The sequence below is a fragment of the Schistocerca gregaria genome, chromosome 1, assembly GCF_023897955.1.
Source record: "Schistocerca gregaria isolate iqSchGreg1 chromosome 1, iqSchGreg1.2, whole genome shotgun sequence".
Taxonomy (NCBI): domain Eukaryota; kingdom Metazoa; phylum Arthropoda; class Insecta; order Orthoptera; family Acrididae; genus Schistocerca; species Schistocerca gregaria.
The window spans coordinates 1,108,371,998-1,108,388,622 of record NC_064920.1 but is presented as its reverse complement, the minus strand read 5'-3'; the positions used below and the strand labels follow the sequence as shown (position 1 = coordinate 1,108,388,622).

General features: G+C 41.3%; 1 protein-coding gene across 1 annotated transcript in view; it reads right to left on the bottom strand.

The window, feature by feature from the left end:
• The window catches only part of LOC126315733 (protein qua-1-like), a 128,225-nt gene that overhangs the window by 35,167 nt on the left and 76,433 nt on the right, over positions 1–16,625 (bottom strand). The gene's annotated exons all lie outside the window — the stretch shown is intronic.

Sequence of the window (16,625 nt, the reverse complement as noted above, 5' to 3'; positions counted from 1 at the left end):
CCAAAGATCAATTTGGATTCCGCAGAAATGTTGGGCCACGTGAGGCAACACTGACCCTACGACTTATCTTAGAAAATAGATTAAGGAAAGGCAAACCTACATTACTAGCACTTGTAGACTTAGAGAAAGGTTTTGACAATGTTGACTGGAATACTCTCTTTCAAATTATAAAGGTGATAGGGGTAAAATTCAGGGAGCGAAAGGCTATTTACAATTTGTACAGAAACCAGATGGCAGTTATAAGAGTCGAGGGGCATGAAAGAGAAGCAGCGGTTGGGAAGGGAGTGAGGCAGGGTTGTAGCCTATCCCCGATGTTATTCAATCTGTATAATGAGCAAGCAGTAAAGGAAACAAAAGAAAAATTCAGAGTAGGTATTAATGCCCATGGAAAAGAAATAAAAACGTTGACATTCGCCGATGACATTGTAATTCTGTCAGAGACATCAAAGGACTTGGAAGAGCAGTTGAACAGAATGGACAGTGTCTTGAAAGGAGGATACAAGATGAACATCAACAAAAGCAAAACGAGGATAATGGAATGTAGTGGAATTAAATCGGGTGATGCTGGGGGAATTAGATTAGAAAATGAGACACTTAAAGTAGTAAATGAGTTTTGCTATTTGGGGAGCAAAATAACTGATGATAGTCGAAGTAGAAAGGATATAAAATTTAGACTGGCAATGGCAAGGAAAGCGTTTCTAAAGAAGAGAAATTTGTTGACATCGAGTATAGATTTAAGTGTCAGGAAGTCGTTTCTGAAAGTGTTTGTATGGAGTGTAGCCATGTATGGAAGTGAAACATGGACGATGAATAGTTTGGACAAGAAGAGAATAGAAGCTTTCGAAATGTGGTGCAACAGAAGAATGCTGAAGATTAGATGGGTAGATCACATAACTAATGAAGAGGTATTGAATAGAATTGGGGAGGAGAGGAGTTTGTGGCACAACTTGACAAGAAGCAGGGACCGGATGGTAGTACATGTTCTGAGGCATCAAGGGATAATAAATTTAGCATTTGAGGGTAGCGTGGAGGGTAAAAATCGTAGAGGGAGACCAAGAGATGATTACACTAAACAGATTCAGAAGGATATAGGATGCAGTAGGTACTGGGAGATGAAGAAGCTTGCACAGGATAGAGTAGCATGGAAAGCTGCATCAAACCAGTCTCAGGACTGAAGACAACGAAAACAACAATATGCCTCTGTACGATCCCTTATCTCTCTTATCTTATCTTTGTGCTCTTTCTGCGAAATGTAAGTTGGCTGCAGTAAAATTGTACTGCAGTCAGCAGTTGCTGGTTTTGGAAATTTCCTCAGTAGCGATTTACGAAAAGAATGCCTCCTTTCCTCCAGAGACACGCACCTGAGTTCCTGAAGCATTTCCGTAACACTCGCGTAATGATCAAACCTACCAGTAACAAATCTAGCAGCCCGCCTCTGAATTGCTTCTATCTCCTCCCTCGTTCCGACTTGATATGGATCCCAAACGCTCGAGCAGTACTCAAGAATAGGTCGTATTAGTGTTTTATAAGCAGTCTCCTTTACAGATGAACCACATCTTCCCTAAATTCTACCAATGAATCGAAGACGACTATCCCCCTTCCTCACAACTGCCATTACATGCTTGTCCTACTTCATATCGCTGTGCAATGTTACGCCCAAATATTTAATCGACGTTTCCAGAATGAGATTTTCACTCTGCAGTGGAGTGTGCGCTGATATGAAACTTCCTGGCAGATTAAAACTGTGCCTTTCGCGGGCAAGTGCTCTACCATCTGAGCTACCGTAGCACGACTGACGCCCCGTACTAACAGCTTTAGTTCTGCCAGTACCTCGTCTCCTACCTTCCAAAATTTACAGAACCTCTACCTTGAGCATTCTAACCCAACACTGAATGCGTTGCATGACTGGGCGATGCTACTAAGTCGTACTGAATGAAGACACTTGTCATGTTGGTTAACTGCTGCTCTTTGACGTTCATATTGAACCGAAAATATGCAGAGGATGTAATTATATTACAGAATTCTTACACTGATGGGTTGTAAGAAATCGCATTTTGAAGTCAATGTGCGTGAAATTTTCTTCACCCTGAAGTAGTATCTGTTTTATTTTTGTTCATTTGAAATTGGAACACTCTGTAATAACTTGCAAGAGATGTCCCCAGCTGTGGGATCGACTTTTTGAAACCATCTACACGATGATGTAGGCTAGGATTCCAGCCATCACACACTGTAGGCGTTCCCCTGGTGGACCCACTTTTGCCAGTTATTGACGAAAAATATTCTGAAATTTTTCATGATGCTAAATAAAGTTAAAAATAGTAGTGGTCTGGCGAGCTACGTGCATAGTGTAATGGACAGAGTAAGGTCTTGATTTGCAGAAGACCGTAGACTCAAATCGACCTTATGTTCTATTGAAATTACTTTGTTACAGAATTTATGCAGTTAATTGGTTTAAATGTAATTTTTTATTTCTGTTTCCTTATCACTTCATTTTAATCATCACATCAACTTTTTCATTTGCTCTCATTTTTCTTCCTATCATTATTTTTGTGCCTCAAATCTTTGTTTTTAATTTTATCGGTTAATTTCGATTTAATTTGTTTCGTTTCATCATGCTGTTTTCTCGTCCATGTCATTGTAGCGATAATTTCTATTCCTGATTTTGCTAGAATTTCGATTTATTTTTAATCCTTTCTTTCGTTTAAATCTTCTTCACGTGCCTTACTTTCTCCAGATGGCAGTAGGAATTTAGGCTATGCTTTAAATGTTTGTATGACGTTTATCATACAAGTAAATGCACATCTTATAACGAAAAGTACATTTTTGACACCATTGCACAGTTAATGTAATTAGACTATTTCGTATTTTGTTTTTTAATAGATAGATTGGAGTTTTCAAATATTCTAATATTATAATAAATAAATATATCTAATGGTACAGTCACAAAAATTCCGAATGGAAAAAAAATGATATGAAAAATTGAGAACAAATGAGGAAATTCATACGATGATTGAAATTATGTGACAAAGGAACATAAAACAAAAATTACATTTAAACCAATCAACTGAATAAAAAGAATGATCAAATCCATTTCGATAAAGATTAATAATTTTATGGTATTGGAATCCACGATCCTCAGTAGTTGAAAACCTTGCAGTATCCGTTACACCACATAACCACGCTGCAACATTTTTCCCTTTTAACGGTATTGATTGCCACTTAAAATTCAGAATTTTTTTCACCTTGATTACTTGCAAATGAGGGTCCACCAGGGCGAATAGCTGCAGGGTTTGGTGGCTGCAATCTTAACCCACATCGCCATTCAGATGATCGCAAAAAGTCGATCCTTCCTCTGGGAACCTCTCCTTGTTAGTGACGTCACTACTTATAATGAGACCAACCTAAGGACATCACACACATCCATGCCCGAGGCAGGATTCGAACCTGCGACGTAGCGGTCGCGCGGTTCCAGACTGAAGCGCCTAGAACCGCGCTCGGTCACACTGGAAGTCTCTTACAACAACACTACGTAAGCTACGTTTTCCTGGTACAGCGAGCTAAACGGTAGTTGGCGACATTTTCTCAAGGGTAAAAGTCTGCACCCGCTCTCGGTTTCCACAGAATGTCCTCCCACAAGGTCGCAGAAGGTGAGACTAATCGTTACCAAAGCCGCGGTTTCCGTTTCCCCTCAACAGCGATCAGCAAGCGTGTCTGAGTTTACATTGTCCCCCTCGAAAACTTTTCACTTCATCACAGCAGTTAAATGAACTTGCCAACGATATATTTGATAGTGCGGTAGTGGTCGCTAATGTGCTGTCTACACGCAAATTAAAAAACTGTCACACACAAGGATGAGAGTACACATAGGTGCCGGCAGTCTCCCATTTGACCAGTTTCGTGTAGCAGATGAATAGACTCAAACACTGGAACCACATAAAACAGATTGTGTTTTTGAATCAGTGCGTATGGAGGACTCCTGTAGACTGATTGGAAGAGAATTTCACTTGAAAATTAAGCGTCCGTGTTTGATTCCTTGTGCAACAATCACTTCTACTCTGTTACTTTCACATCAACTGAAACTACTCTAGTAAATGAAATATATCACAGGGAACATTTTCATCTACGTTTTTACTGAATAGCAGTTGTTTATAGAGAAGACTAGGCACCACTTTTGTTGTGTGTAACTTTTTATTCCACGCAAACCTTACACTATAATCCAGGCCAGGCCCTGATTTCTTAAACTATATCGTCGCAATAAATGCTGAATATTTTGCTCTGAGGTCTTCAGTTCTTAGATTAGTTTGATGCAGTAGAGTTGAAACGCAGAATACTGTTCATTATGACCGTATTCATTCTTCGTGCCAGTGCTGAGATCCGCATTCACGAATGAAAAATTGCTGTTTTCGGACTCAGTATAGAACGTGACTCACCTCGACTTTGAATATTAAGAAAAACCTCACATTTGGGTAAACACACTAGCGTCCAGAGGCACAGAACCACTATAGCTATATCATTCACTTAAATTAACTGACTTCCGCCTTGTAACCCAGTCGCCATTAGTGTAGAAGTACACCTACCACATACCACATGTACATACTGATAACAATTCTTTAGTTTGTTGTTGTGGTCCGCAGACTGGTTTCATGCAGCTCTCCCTGCTACTCTATACTGTGCAAGCTTCTTCATCTCCCAGTACCTAATGCATCCTACATCCTTCTGAATCTGCTTAGTGCTGCCCTCAAATACTAAATTGGTGATCCCCCTACGTCTCAGAACATGTCCTACCAACCGATCCCTTCTTCTAGTCAAGTTGTGCCACATACTCCTCTTCTCCCTAATTCTATTCAATACCTCATCATTAGTTATGTGATCTACCCATCTAATTTTCAGCATTCTTCTGTAACACTACATTTCGAAAGCTTCTATTCTCTTCTTGTCTAAACTATTTATCATCCACGTTTCACTTCCATAAATGGCTACACTCCATACAAATACTTTCAGAAACGACTTCCTGACACTTAAATCTGTACTCGATATCAACAAATTTTTCTTCTTCAGAAACGCTTTCCTTGCCATTGCCAGTCTACATTTTATATCCTCTCTAGTTCGACCATCATCAGTTATTTTGCTCCCCAAATAGCAAAACTCCTTCACTACTTTAAGTGTCTCATATCCTAATCTAATTCCCTCAGCATCACCCGACTTAATTCGACTACATTCCATTATCCTCGTTTTGCTTTTGTTGATGTTCATCTTGTACCCTCCTTTCAAGACACTGTCCATTCCGTTCAACTGCTCTTCCACGTCCTTTGCTGTCTCTAACAGATTTACAATGTCATCGGCGAACCTCAAAGTTTTTATTTCTTCTCCATGAATTTTAATACCTACTCTAAACTTTTCTTTTGTTTCCTTTATTGCTTGCTTAATATACTGCGATTGAATCCCATATTAATGTTGCTGTTGTTGTTGTCATAACTATTTTCAGTCCGAAGACTGACTCGGTGAAGCGTTCCACGCTACTCTTTCCTGTGGAAAGATGTTCATATCTACGCTACTACTGCAGCCTACACCGAGCTTACTGTATGTAAGCTTTGGGTTTTGCTCTACAATTTTTATCCCTCACAGACCTGTCCGTTATCAGGTTACGTATACTATTAAACCAAGGTAGTGCCCAATCAGTCCATTCCTTCTTTCACTCAAGTTGTTCCACAAATTTCTTTTCTTCCACATTCAATTCGATACGTCTTCAGTCTACCCATCTAATGTTCTTCTCCAGCAACTCATTTCAAAATCTTCCATTCTCATCTTGTATTTGGTGTTTATGGTCCACGATTCTCTTCCACTTGCTAAACTCTAGACAAATGAGTAGCGTATGGCAACTCCGATTAGGGGCCACGGTCAGAATCCACATACTTCTTTCAGCTGCGCCGTGCACGAGATAAACCACACGACCTATTCCTCTGTAGACTTCCTCCGAAACGTTTGTTGTCTATCGACGTTCCATGTACTGTGTAACGTTCCCTCTTTCTGTTTATTTAGGTTTGATTTGTTTGATTGTTATTCTTTATTTCTATTATTCGGAATCTTTTTTTTTTTATTAAATTGAGCCTGAAACTTACGTAATAAACACTTCGCGTGAAGTACGATTTGCTGCATAAACAAAAATTAATTTCGGAAATGTAATCCACTGAATATTAAAAGTAAAGCTTTTGAACAACGCGCGTGACTGACTAGATACATTCAGAGGGTACGTACATTCGCGTGCGAGTGGTTGCGGTCTGATGAGAAATTTTCATTGTGAAATAATTTCGTCGTAACACACTCGGAGATTGCGAACGTACATTCAAGGTAGAGGCACGTACGTTCTATCATTCCCCGTGGCCTGGGTAAAAGAATGGCAATTATTTAAATCTAAGAGTATTTCTTTTGCATCGGACTAGTATTTTTATAAGAAAAAGAAGATTGCAGGTTCTGAATGTCTCGGCAAATCGAATCGGAAGTAATTTTAGCGGCCACGAAAGGAAAGTAGAGAGCTCAATCACGTACCTCTATTGTTGAGCAGCGCCGTTTTGAAGATCTTCGGTTCCATCTAAAACTCGCCTTCTCTGCTTAACATAAATATTCCATAGGCATGGGAATAAGGCTTGTTGTGCGATGAAAATAATATAAAACGCATCTTGCGTCTTTTAACTCATTCATTTACCACACACACACACACTAGTAGTTAGACAGTACGACATCCCACCAGCCCATCAGAACAAAAAGTAGTCGTTCATACCAGAAATAAAAAACGAAGGGCGAAATTGTTCCTATGTCTCTCAAAGATAAAAAGTTTACCAGATATTTCTCTGGTGTGTCACTGGAACAATTTTTCAGCACCTCTGCGATTAAATCACAATATTTTCAGTTCCTTCACAACTGCTACACATACACTACCATGCTAATTAAGTGTCATTTGAGTGCTTTAATCCATGAAGCAGGATTATGACAGTCACTTTTTCTGTACGACTAATTATTGCCCTGAAGCAATCTGACTACTTTCAGATGGCGTCCAAGGTCCGACCACAGAACTGGAAAACGAGAAGCGCAAATAGTGACTGCTCCAAGCTGTTTGTAGCATCTTCTCCACATACGAAACATGATAACGGCCTGCAGCTAAACAGGATAACGACGTACATGAGAATTCTACATTTCAGATTTACATTGGAGCAAAACGGAACTCATTGTTTCCTAATAACACTCGCCAAGTCCGTCTAATTCGTTAAACAACACCAGTGCGTATCTGACATGCTCTCTCTTGCCAGTGATACGAAACTGCAATGCTCGCGTTACGAAAAAATTACGATGCTATGTTCCTTCGGACATTCATCGTACTTCTGAACAAGACAGACATCGCACTTACGCAAAACATCAGAAACTGAGTCCGCCTTGATGCAAAACACCTTTGTCCGGAACCGCGCGACTGCTACGGTCGCAGGTTCGAATCCTGCCTCGGGCATGGATGTATGTGATGTCCTTAGGTTAGTTAGGTTTAAGTAGTTCTAAGTTCTAGGGGACTGATGACCTCAGATGTTAAGTCCCATAGTCCTCAGAGCCATTTGAACCATTTTTTTGTTTAATTGTTTATTTTCCAAACTAGTTTCGGCGACAAATATCAGCATCATCAATTTTTTTTTAAATCTAAAACATGCAGAACATAGCATCGCTATACAAACATAGTAATACATTATTACATTTTTTACAGTTTTTTAAATATAGTTTTCTATGGGTACTTTCATACTACCTTATTTATATTACGATACGGCATGTTTTTAGAATTATTGTCGCTGCCTGCGACATGTTTTCTGAGCTTTTTTCTGTTGCCGTTCTCAGCGAAAATCATGTCATCTGCAACTGTGTGAGCGGCTGTTAGTAAACAAAATACTAAAAGGTGAACTTACAAGGCAACCTCCCCATCGCACCCCTCTCACATTTAGCTGTAAGTTGGCACAGTGGATAGGCCTTGAAAAACTGAACACAGACCAATCGAGAAAACAGGAAGACGTTGTGTGGAACTATGAAAAAATAAGCAAAATATACAAACTGAGTAGTCCATGTCCAAGATAGGCAACATCAAGGAGTGTATGAGCTCAAGAGCGCCCTGGTCCCGTGGTTAGCGTGAGCAGCTGCGGAACGAGAGGTCCTTGGTTCAAGTTTTCGCCGAGCGAAAAGTATAATTTTATATTTTCAAACAATTATCAAAGTTCAGGCACTCACACATAATCAGCTTAGCTCTCCAAAATTCCAGGACATGTTCAGATTTGCTTGGACATATGCATGATTTGAAGGTCTACACACGGAAAAATTTGAAAACGTTAAAAACGTATGTTTTGACAGAGCACAGGGAAAACTGTGCGACTGTGAAACTGTTGCATTCATTTGCTGCAGTTTATGTGACAAACTGTTATGTTTTCATCACTTTTTGGGAGTGATTATCACATCAGCAAGAAAACTTAAATCGGGAAAGGTAGAAGAATCTTTTTACCATTTCTCCAAGTGTCCTGTCATGACCAATGTAGTATAGAATGTATCAGACGTGTTTTCCTGTGGACGAATCGGTTGACCTATAACCTTGCGATCAAATGTTTTCGGTTCCCATTGGAGAGGCACGTCCCTTCGTCTACTAATCGCACGGTTTTGCGGTGCTGTCGCAAAACACCAGTAGTAAACTTATTACAGTGAACAAAGACATCAATGAACGAAGGGACAGATCATAACTTTGCGAAAATAAAAAAGTAAATTTTTCACTCGAGGCAAGACTTGAACCGAGGACATCTCTTTCCGCAGCTGCTCACGTTAGTCACGGGACCACGGCGCTCCTGAAATCATGTATCTCTTTATGTTGCTTATGTTGCACATGGACTACACAGTTTGTATATTTTGCTGATTTTTTTCATAGTCCCACACAACTTCTTCCTGTTTTCTCGATTGATCTGCCCGCATCTCGTGGTCGTGTGGTAGCGTTCTCGCTTCCCACGCCTGGGGTCCCGGGTTCGATCCCCGGCGGGGTCAGGGATTTTCTCTGCCTCGTGATGGCTGGGTGTTGTGTGATGTCCTTAGGTTAGTTAGGTTTAAGTAGTTCTAAGTTCTAGGGGACTCGTGACCATAGATGTTAAGTCCCATAGTGCTCAGAGCCATTTGAACCATTTTCGATTGATCTGTGTTCAGTATTTCAAGGCCTATCCATTGTGCCAACTTATAACTAAATCTGAGGGGGGTGCGATGGGGAGGTTCCCTTGTTGGTATGTCAGCAATATACACTTGGTGTTGCGGTAGAGTTGTGGAATCCAGTTTGTGGTGTGTACTGGACTGTTATTTAGTTACTTGTGTACTCATGTTCGTTAGACGACATGTAGCTCATTCTATACACACAAAAAAAACTTTCGCACTTTTTTTATGATCCAGAACATTACACCATCTTGCTGTTCGCATGTGTCGCGAGAGGTGTATCGCATGTTGCAAGGTGGCTATGAAAACTGTAGTGGGAATTACAACTTCCGTTCCTTATTTATGTCCCTGTGTGTGATGGGGAAGTGGTTCTTTTGTGTGTGTGCTTTGAGTTCTGTGTCACTGATCAGTCCTTTCAGAGCGGTGAAGAGTGTGTTGTTTCCAAGTGTTGTGTTTTTGTTTATTACATTTTTCCCTTCCACGATAGCCTTTTGTATGTAGTAATTTTCTTCTATTGTTAGTTGTCGGTATAGACTGCTGCTGTTTTTCAGAATGTGTAGAACGTTTTCGATGTTAGTGGGGTTATGGTTTCTGTTCATTAGATGTTCCACAAAAGTTGAATGTGTGCTGTCACTCTTTAGAGCTCTGATGTGCTCTGTATACCTCGTTCGTTGGGCCTGGCAGTAGTTGCATGTGAGTTGATATATTCCACCATTGCTAATTTTTTCGGAGGTTTTTATGACTGTTATTAGACTTTTCTTAGCTGCATTGTTTGTTCGGAATGTTATTGGGATCCCTTGGTTTTTCAAGATGTTTGCAATTCTATGTGATATATTGTTATTGTATGTTAGTGTGTACCGTCTGTCTCTTTTTTCCTGATGTGGTGTAGTCTGCTGTGTTGTCTGTGTTTACTGCCTCTGGGTTTTCAGGTTGTTTGGTTGTGCTCTTGAGTGGCTGGCCGCTATTCGTATGTTTCATTTTTACCTAGTTGTTGAGTTTGTTTATGATCTCTTTTTGTAGTCGTTTTCAGCAGCAACAGTCTACACCAACAACTAATAATAGAAGGGATAAATGTAATGAACAAAAACACAACACACTCTTTAGCGCTCTGAGAGAACACAAATTGACAGAGAACAGAAAGCACACACACACACAAAAGAACCACTTCCCCATCACCCACAGAGACATAAATAAGGAACGGAAGTCGTCGTAATTCCCGCTACAGTTTTCATAGCCATCTCGCAACATGCGATACACCTCTCGCGACTCGTGTAAACCGAGCGAGGTGGCGCAGTGGTTAGCACACTGAACTCGCATTCGGTAGGACGACGGTTAAATCCCGCCTCCGGCCATCCTGATTTAGGTTTTCCGCAATTTCCCTAAATCGTTTCAGGCAAATGCCGGGATGGTTCCTTTGAAAGGGCACGGCCGATTTCCTTCCCAATCCTTCTCTAACCCGAGCTTGCGCTCCGTCTCTAATGACCTCGTTGTAAACAGCAAGATGGCGGAATGTCCTTGATCATAAACAAAGTGCGGAAGTTTTGTTTTTGTGTGTATAGAATCAGCTATGTACATGCCGTCCAACGAACGTGAGTACACAAATAACTAAGTAACAGCTCAGTACACACCAAAAACTGGATTCCACAACTCTACCGCAACCCCAAGTGTATAACGCTGACATACTAAGTTCACCTTTTGGTATCTTGTTTACTAACAGCCACTCACAGTTGCAAATGACGCGATGTTCGCTGAGAAAAAACGACAACAGAAAAAAACACAGAAAAGATGTCGCAAACAGAGGCAATAATTCTGAAAAACATGCCATAGCGTACAATAAATTAGGAAGCATGAAAGTATCCATAGAAAACTATATTAAAAACAGTAAAAATGTAATAATGTGTTATTGTGTTTGTATAACGAAGCTTTTTTCTGCATGTTTTAGATTTAGAAAGAAAACCACTGATGATGGTGATATTGGTCGCCGAAACTAGTTTGGGAAATAAACAAGTAAACAAAGGAGAATGTGTTTTACATCTAGGCGGACTCAGTTTCTGATATTGTTGTTTTTCTATGCAAACACGGACCAAATGGAAGAGTTCCAAGATAAAGCTATTGTTGCAATTACATACTCACCGTCCGATAACGGGGTCCGCGACCAAAAGTGAAATGCCTCCCATGTACGGGAATGACATTAATGGGAAGTACGAGTATAGGTACGACATATAGACGACGATATACGGAAGTTTGGTCGTGGACGTTAATAGCCAAAGCGATTAAGGCGAGCGCTCGCGTAAACCGGGAAATCCGGGTTTGAGTCCCGGTCTGGCACGAATTTTCATTATCATCATTCCCTTATACAGCTGGTGGTGATTCATATTCGCTGCTGCCATCGATCGGCCATTTTCTGTGAGATACTGCTGCCTGCCGAGTCTTTCGGACGTTTGATTCCCATCACCAGGCATGTAGTGGAAACACCAGCCATCTATTGGAAAAGAGTCGCCTTTGAAATCAGCCTTCTCCGGGAGGTCCACTGTCCTTCAACCGGATTAAGCAAAGATCGGATCATTATCTCCAGGATGGCGAACAGGCCCAGTGACCCGAAAGCCAGAAAACCGCTGATGTCGCTCACAGTAGGAGCACCATTCTTAAGAGCAAAGGGAAAAAATCTCTAGGACTCATATTTTCTTTTATAGGTACCAGTTATTATTAAATTTAAGAAGTAGTGTGGATTGATTACATAAATATATCTAGTTTACTTATCAGTATATTTGTTAAACATTTGTTGAGGTAAAAGCTTAACATCTGCGCTCTGTAAATATACATTTTTGTATATTTTTTGTGCAGTTATGTATTCTGTATAGGCATGTGTTCTCGGTGGTTAAATAGAGTAGAAACTGTGGGGACCAGATGAAACGAAACAACAAAGCAAAGTCGACAGTCGTGACCGGGAACTGTCACGTTTCATATATTAAACACACAAAGTAACGGTACATCGAAAAGCCAAGCAGCCATCTACAATGTCGCGTGACAAATAGCTTCACGTAGATAAGAAAACCGCTTTTACGTCGCTGGACGGCCGCATGTAATCAATCAGTCGCGCCTGTAGCTCCACGCACGTAATGTGTTCCTCTCGACCTCCGTAAACAACTTGGACACCAATAGAGTTAGTCTACGGGATTATCACAATGACAATCCTATCGTATCTCCCAGTGAGGATACAAAAAGGTGAGACATTAATGCATGATATCTGCCAACAGCTGCAACTTTTAGGTTGGCGAGTAAGTTCGTAGCGTTTTTGTTTTGCTTGTTGGTATTGCGGTTGCTATGGGTTTATTTATCGATTGTCAAGTTTTATTTGTAGTTCACTGTTGTTATTTGAGTTTACATATTGTTCATTATGTCATTTTGGGATAATTAGTGAAGCTACTGACGCTAGAAAGTGGACTGCCGACTGGAGAAATCAGAACATTCCCGATATATTGTTCTGTTTGAGTTCAATAGAGGGGCGGCGGCAGCGGAGGCAGAAAGAAACATTTGCGCCGTGTTTCAGGATAGTACCAAAGGACAGAGCACGGCAGGAAAATGGTTTCCTCGTTTTAAGGAGGATCGTTTTGACATTAGTGACTCTCCACGTTGAGGAAGACCTTCGGGAGTTGATGCAGACCCTCTAAGAGCATAAGCCACAATAATCCATATCAGTGTCCTAGATAACTGGCAGATGTAAGGAACTGTGATATTTCCACCATAGTGCGACATTCGCATGCACTGGGGAAGGTTCAAAAATGCGATGCATGTGCCGCAGGCTCTAAGCCAAAATAACAAAAATCAGCGCGCGGCCGTATGAGCATTTCTGCTTACTCGTCATCAATTGGCTCGTGAACAACACCGACCATTTCTATCCTGTATCGTTACTGGTGACGAGAAGTGGTGTCTTTGCGCTAACATAACGAAAAGAAAGGAATGGATGAGCCCAAACAATGCAGCATCTCCCCGTACAAACACTTGTGAGTATCCATAAAAGATAATGTTATGTGTCTGGTGAAGAACGACGGCGTGGTGCACTATGAATTGTTCCCTCGAGATGTAACCATCACTGTTGACATTTCTTGTCAAAAACTGAGACGTCTTGCAGACACAGTACAAGAACAACGCCCAGGAAGACTGCGTGAATTGATGCTACTCCACGATAAAGACCGCCCGCATCTGTTAGTCTGACAAAGAACGCTATACAGAACGTGAATTGGAAAGTCATTCCGCACGCACCTTATTCACCCGATCTTGTGCCCTCAGATTTTCACTTTCTACGCTATCTGTAGAACAATCTTCATGGAAGTTCCTTTCTGTATGAAAAAAATGCTGTAAACATGGCTCGAAGACTTCTCCTCCTCAAAACCACGTAATTTCTACACTCTCAGAGTGGGGAAGTTACCCCACTGTTGGCAGACTGTAGTAAATAGTGATGGAAAACTTATCATTGATGACTTAACTCTCTGCTATGTGTATCTGTTGTGTTTATTAAACTTATGGAAAAAAGGCTACGAACTTACGCACCGCTCGAGTAAGGAGGATCATCGGCATAGCCAGTCCTACAAAACCGTGTCTACAGTATGAGCCCCGCATCCGTGGACAAAAGGAGGAAGGGAGCGTAGCGGAACTTGCTCAGCGCTTACGGGCTGAACGCAACCGCTTCTACCACGAAACAGATCTGAAACTCACTTGAAAATGAACTTGTCAAATTATATGCATCTATCGAAGACTTCATCCACATGCATTTCCTCAAGTTGTTTGAGCATTTGATGTGCCACGAGAAACTCAAGTTTCATAGACCATAGTTGCAAAATTCAGAGGACCTGAAAGGAAAGCAAGAGAAGGGAGTTCTACATGGGTGAAAGCTATCCTGCATGTTATGTCTGCATTGAGCAAACTGTGAAAGAAATCCAAAAGAAAATGGAGAAAGGAATTTAAGATTCAGAGTAAAGAAATACAAATTTGGAGGTTTGATGATTACACTCAATTCTTTCAAAGACGGCAAAGGACTGGATAGCGTATCCAAAACAGGTTTTAATATAGTGTTCACCAACAAAAATAAGATAAGGGTAATGAACGTAATCGGGTTAAATCAAGTGATGTTAACGGAATTAGACTGAGTAATGAAAAAATATAATCAGTCGATGAGGTTTGCTACTTTACACTAAAATAAGTGACGATGGCCCCAGTAGACTCATAAAATTCAGATTGAAAATAGCAAGAGAAACATTTCTGAAAAAGAGGAGTTTGGTGACAACAAATACACGTTTAAGTGTTAGGGAATCTTTTCTGAAAATATTTTTGGGGATTGTAGCCTCATAGGACACATAAACGTATACAGTGAATAGTTAAGATAAAACGAAAATAGAAGGTTTTGAAACACAATATCCTGTCACAGAATAATGCTTCATATAGGATGAGTAGGTCTAAGACCTAATGAAGCGAAACTGAACCGAATTGGGGGGAAAATGAAATTTGTTGCTTAACTTGACTAAAAGAAGGGATGAGTTGATAGAACACATCTTGTGGCATCAATGAATTGTCAATTTGGCAATGGACGGTGATTTTTCCACCGAGTACAAACGCTAGCGACTGATCGATGAGAGGATACGGAACAAAAAAGCTCTAATGAACTTACGTCCGGAAATGCATGATTTCCATGCTAGAAACCATTTATTCAATCATACTTTGTTACAGAGACTGCAGTCTAATACGCGCTGTTATATGCATCCACAGTTACAGTATGCATGGTAATGGTACTGTTCCTCGTACATCATGCCCTAGCGACCTCTCCTGCCACAATAACTTGTAATGTGGTGTCCGATTCACTTCTCTTGCTGACTGACTTTGAAGCGGATGTGATACAGCGTTGTACACAATGATGCTGTATTCGAACTGAGAACTTGCCGACAGGGCATTTACTTACGGAAAGGAAAATGGCTACGGGCTGCGAGCAGCTAGGTTGTATCAGTACACTTAGCCCCGCCGACATCAACCAAAGCATTCAATGTTTGCAATAGAGTTTTGCCGTTTGTCTGAGACAGGGTCGTTTCAGGAAACAGGAAATCATGAAGGACGTCCCCGAAATGTTCGGATCCCAGACTTGGAGGAAAATGTGATTAACACTGCGGATGGCGACCGCCTTGTCAGTACCAGGCTGTTGGCCCGCAAGTACAGCGTAAGACAGACGACCGTGTGGAACATTCTCCTTGACAATTGTTACTATCGTTATCACTTACAGCGTGTGCAGGGCTTGCTAGCGATAGACTTTCCACATCGGAAACAGTTTTGACACTGGTTCCTTCACCACGCAATCACATTTCCGGGATTTGTGTCATCCATCCAATTCACAGACGACCACCTTCAGGCGGAGTGGTATCTTCAACTTTCTTAACAGCCATCTGTGGGATAGTACGCAGAACTCCCATGGTATGGTGATAGTGAGTCATTAGTATCGGTGCAGGCGCAATGTGTGGGCCGCGATAATTGGCGACTGTATTTTGGGACCGGTCTTTCTTCCACGTCGTCTAAAAGGCCAGAAGTTTCGGCATTTCTTGCGGGTGACTTTGCCTTCCCTGTTGGAAGAAGTGCCATTGACGAATCGAAGGGTTATGTGGCTGCTACATGATAGTGCTCCAGCCCACTTTGCCGTTAACATCCGGACACGTCTCAATCGTGTCTTTCCTGGTCGGTGGTTCGGACGAGGGGATCCAGTTGCATGAGGTGCTCATTCACCGGATCTCAACCCGTACAATTTCGGGCTACGGGGCCATCTCAAATTATCGTGGATGCAGAGTCGATTTCAGATGTGGAGACACTAGAGCAGCGTACTCATGCTGCCTTTCACACTGTTCGGATGCAGCCTAGGCAACACGTATGCGGTAGGTCACTTGGAAACCATTTTCAAGACGTACTGTAACTGTGGCTGCATGGTACAGCGCCTATTAGACCACAGTCTCTGTAACAATATACGACTGAATGAATGATCTCTAACATGGAAACCATGCATTTCCTGAGATACGTTCATTAGATCTTTTTTGTTCCGTTTCTTCTCATCGATCAATCTCTATAGTTTGTACAGTGTGGAAAAAAATCACCCTGTAGTAGAGAGACAGAGAGAGAGAGAGAGAGAGAGAGAGAGAGAGAGAGAGAGAGAGAGAGAGAGAGAGTAGCACTTGGCTATAGTTTACCGATGGAAATGGACGTAGGTTGCAATGGTTATGAAGAGATGAAGAAGTGAAGGGAATATTTACTGAAGATCCAAAGCAACTGGTATAGGCATGCATATTCTAATACAGAGATAGGTAAACAGGCGGAATACGGCGCTGCGGTCGCCAACGTCTATATAAGACAAAAAGTGTCTGGCACAGTTGTTGCGTCGGTTGCTGCTA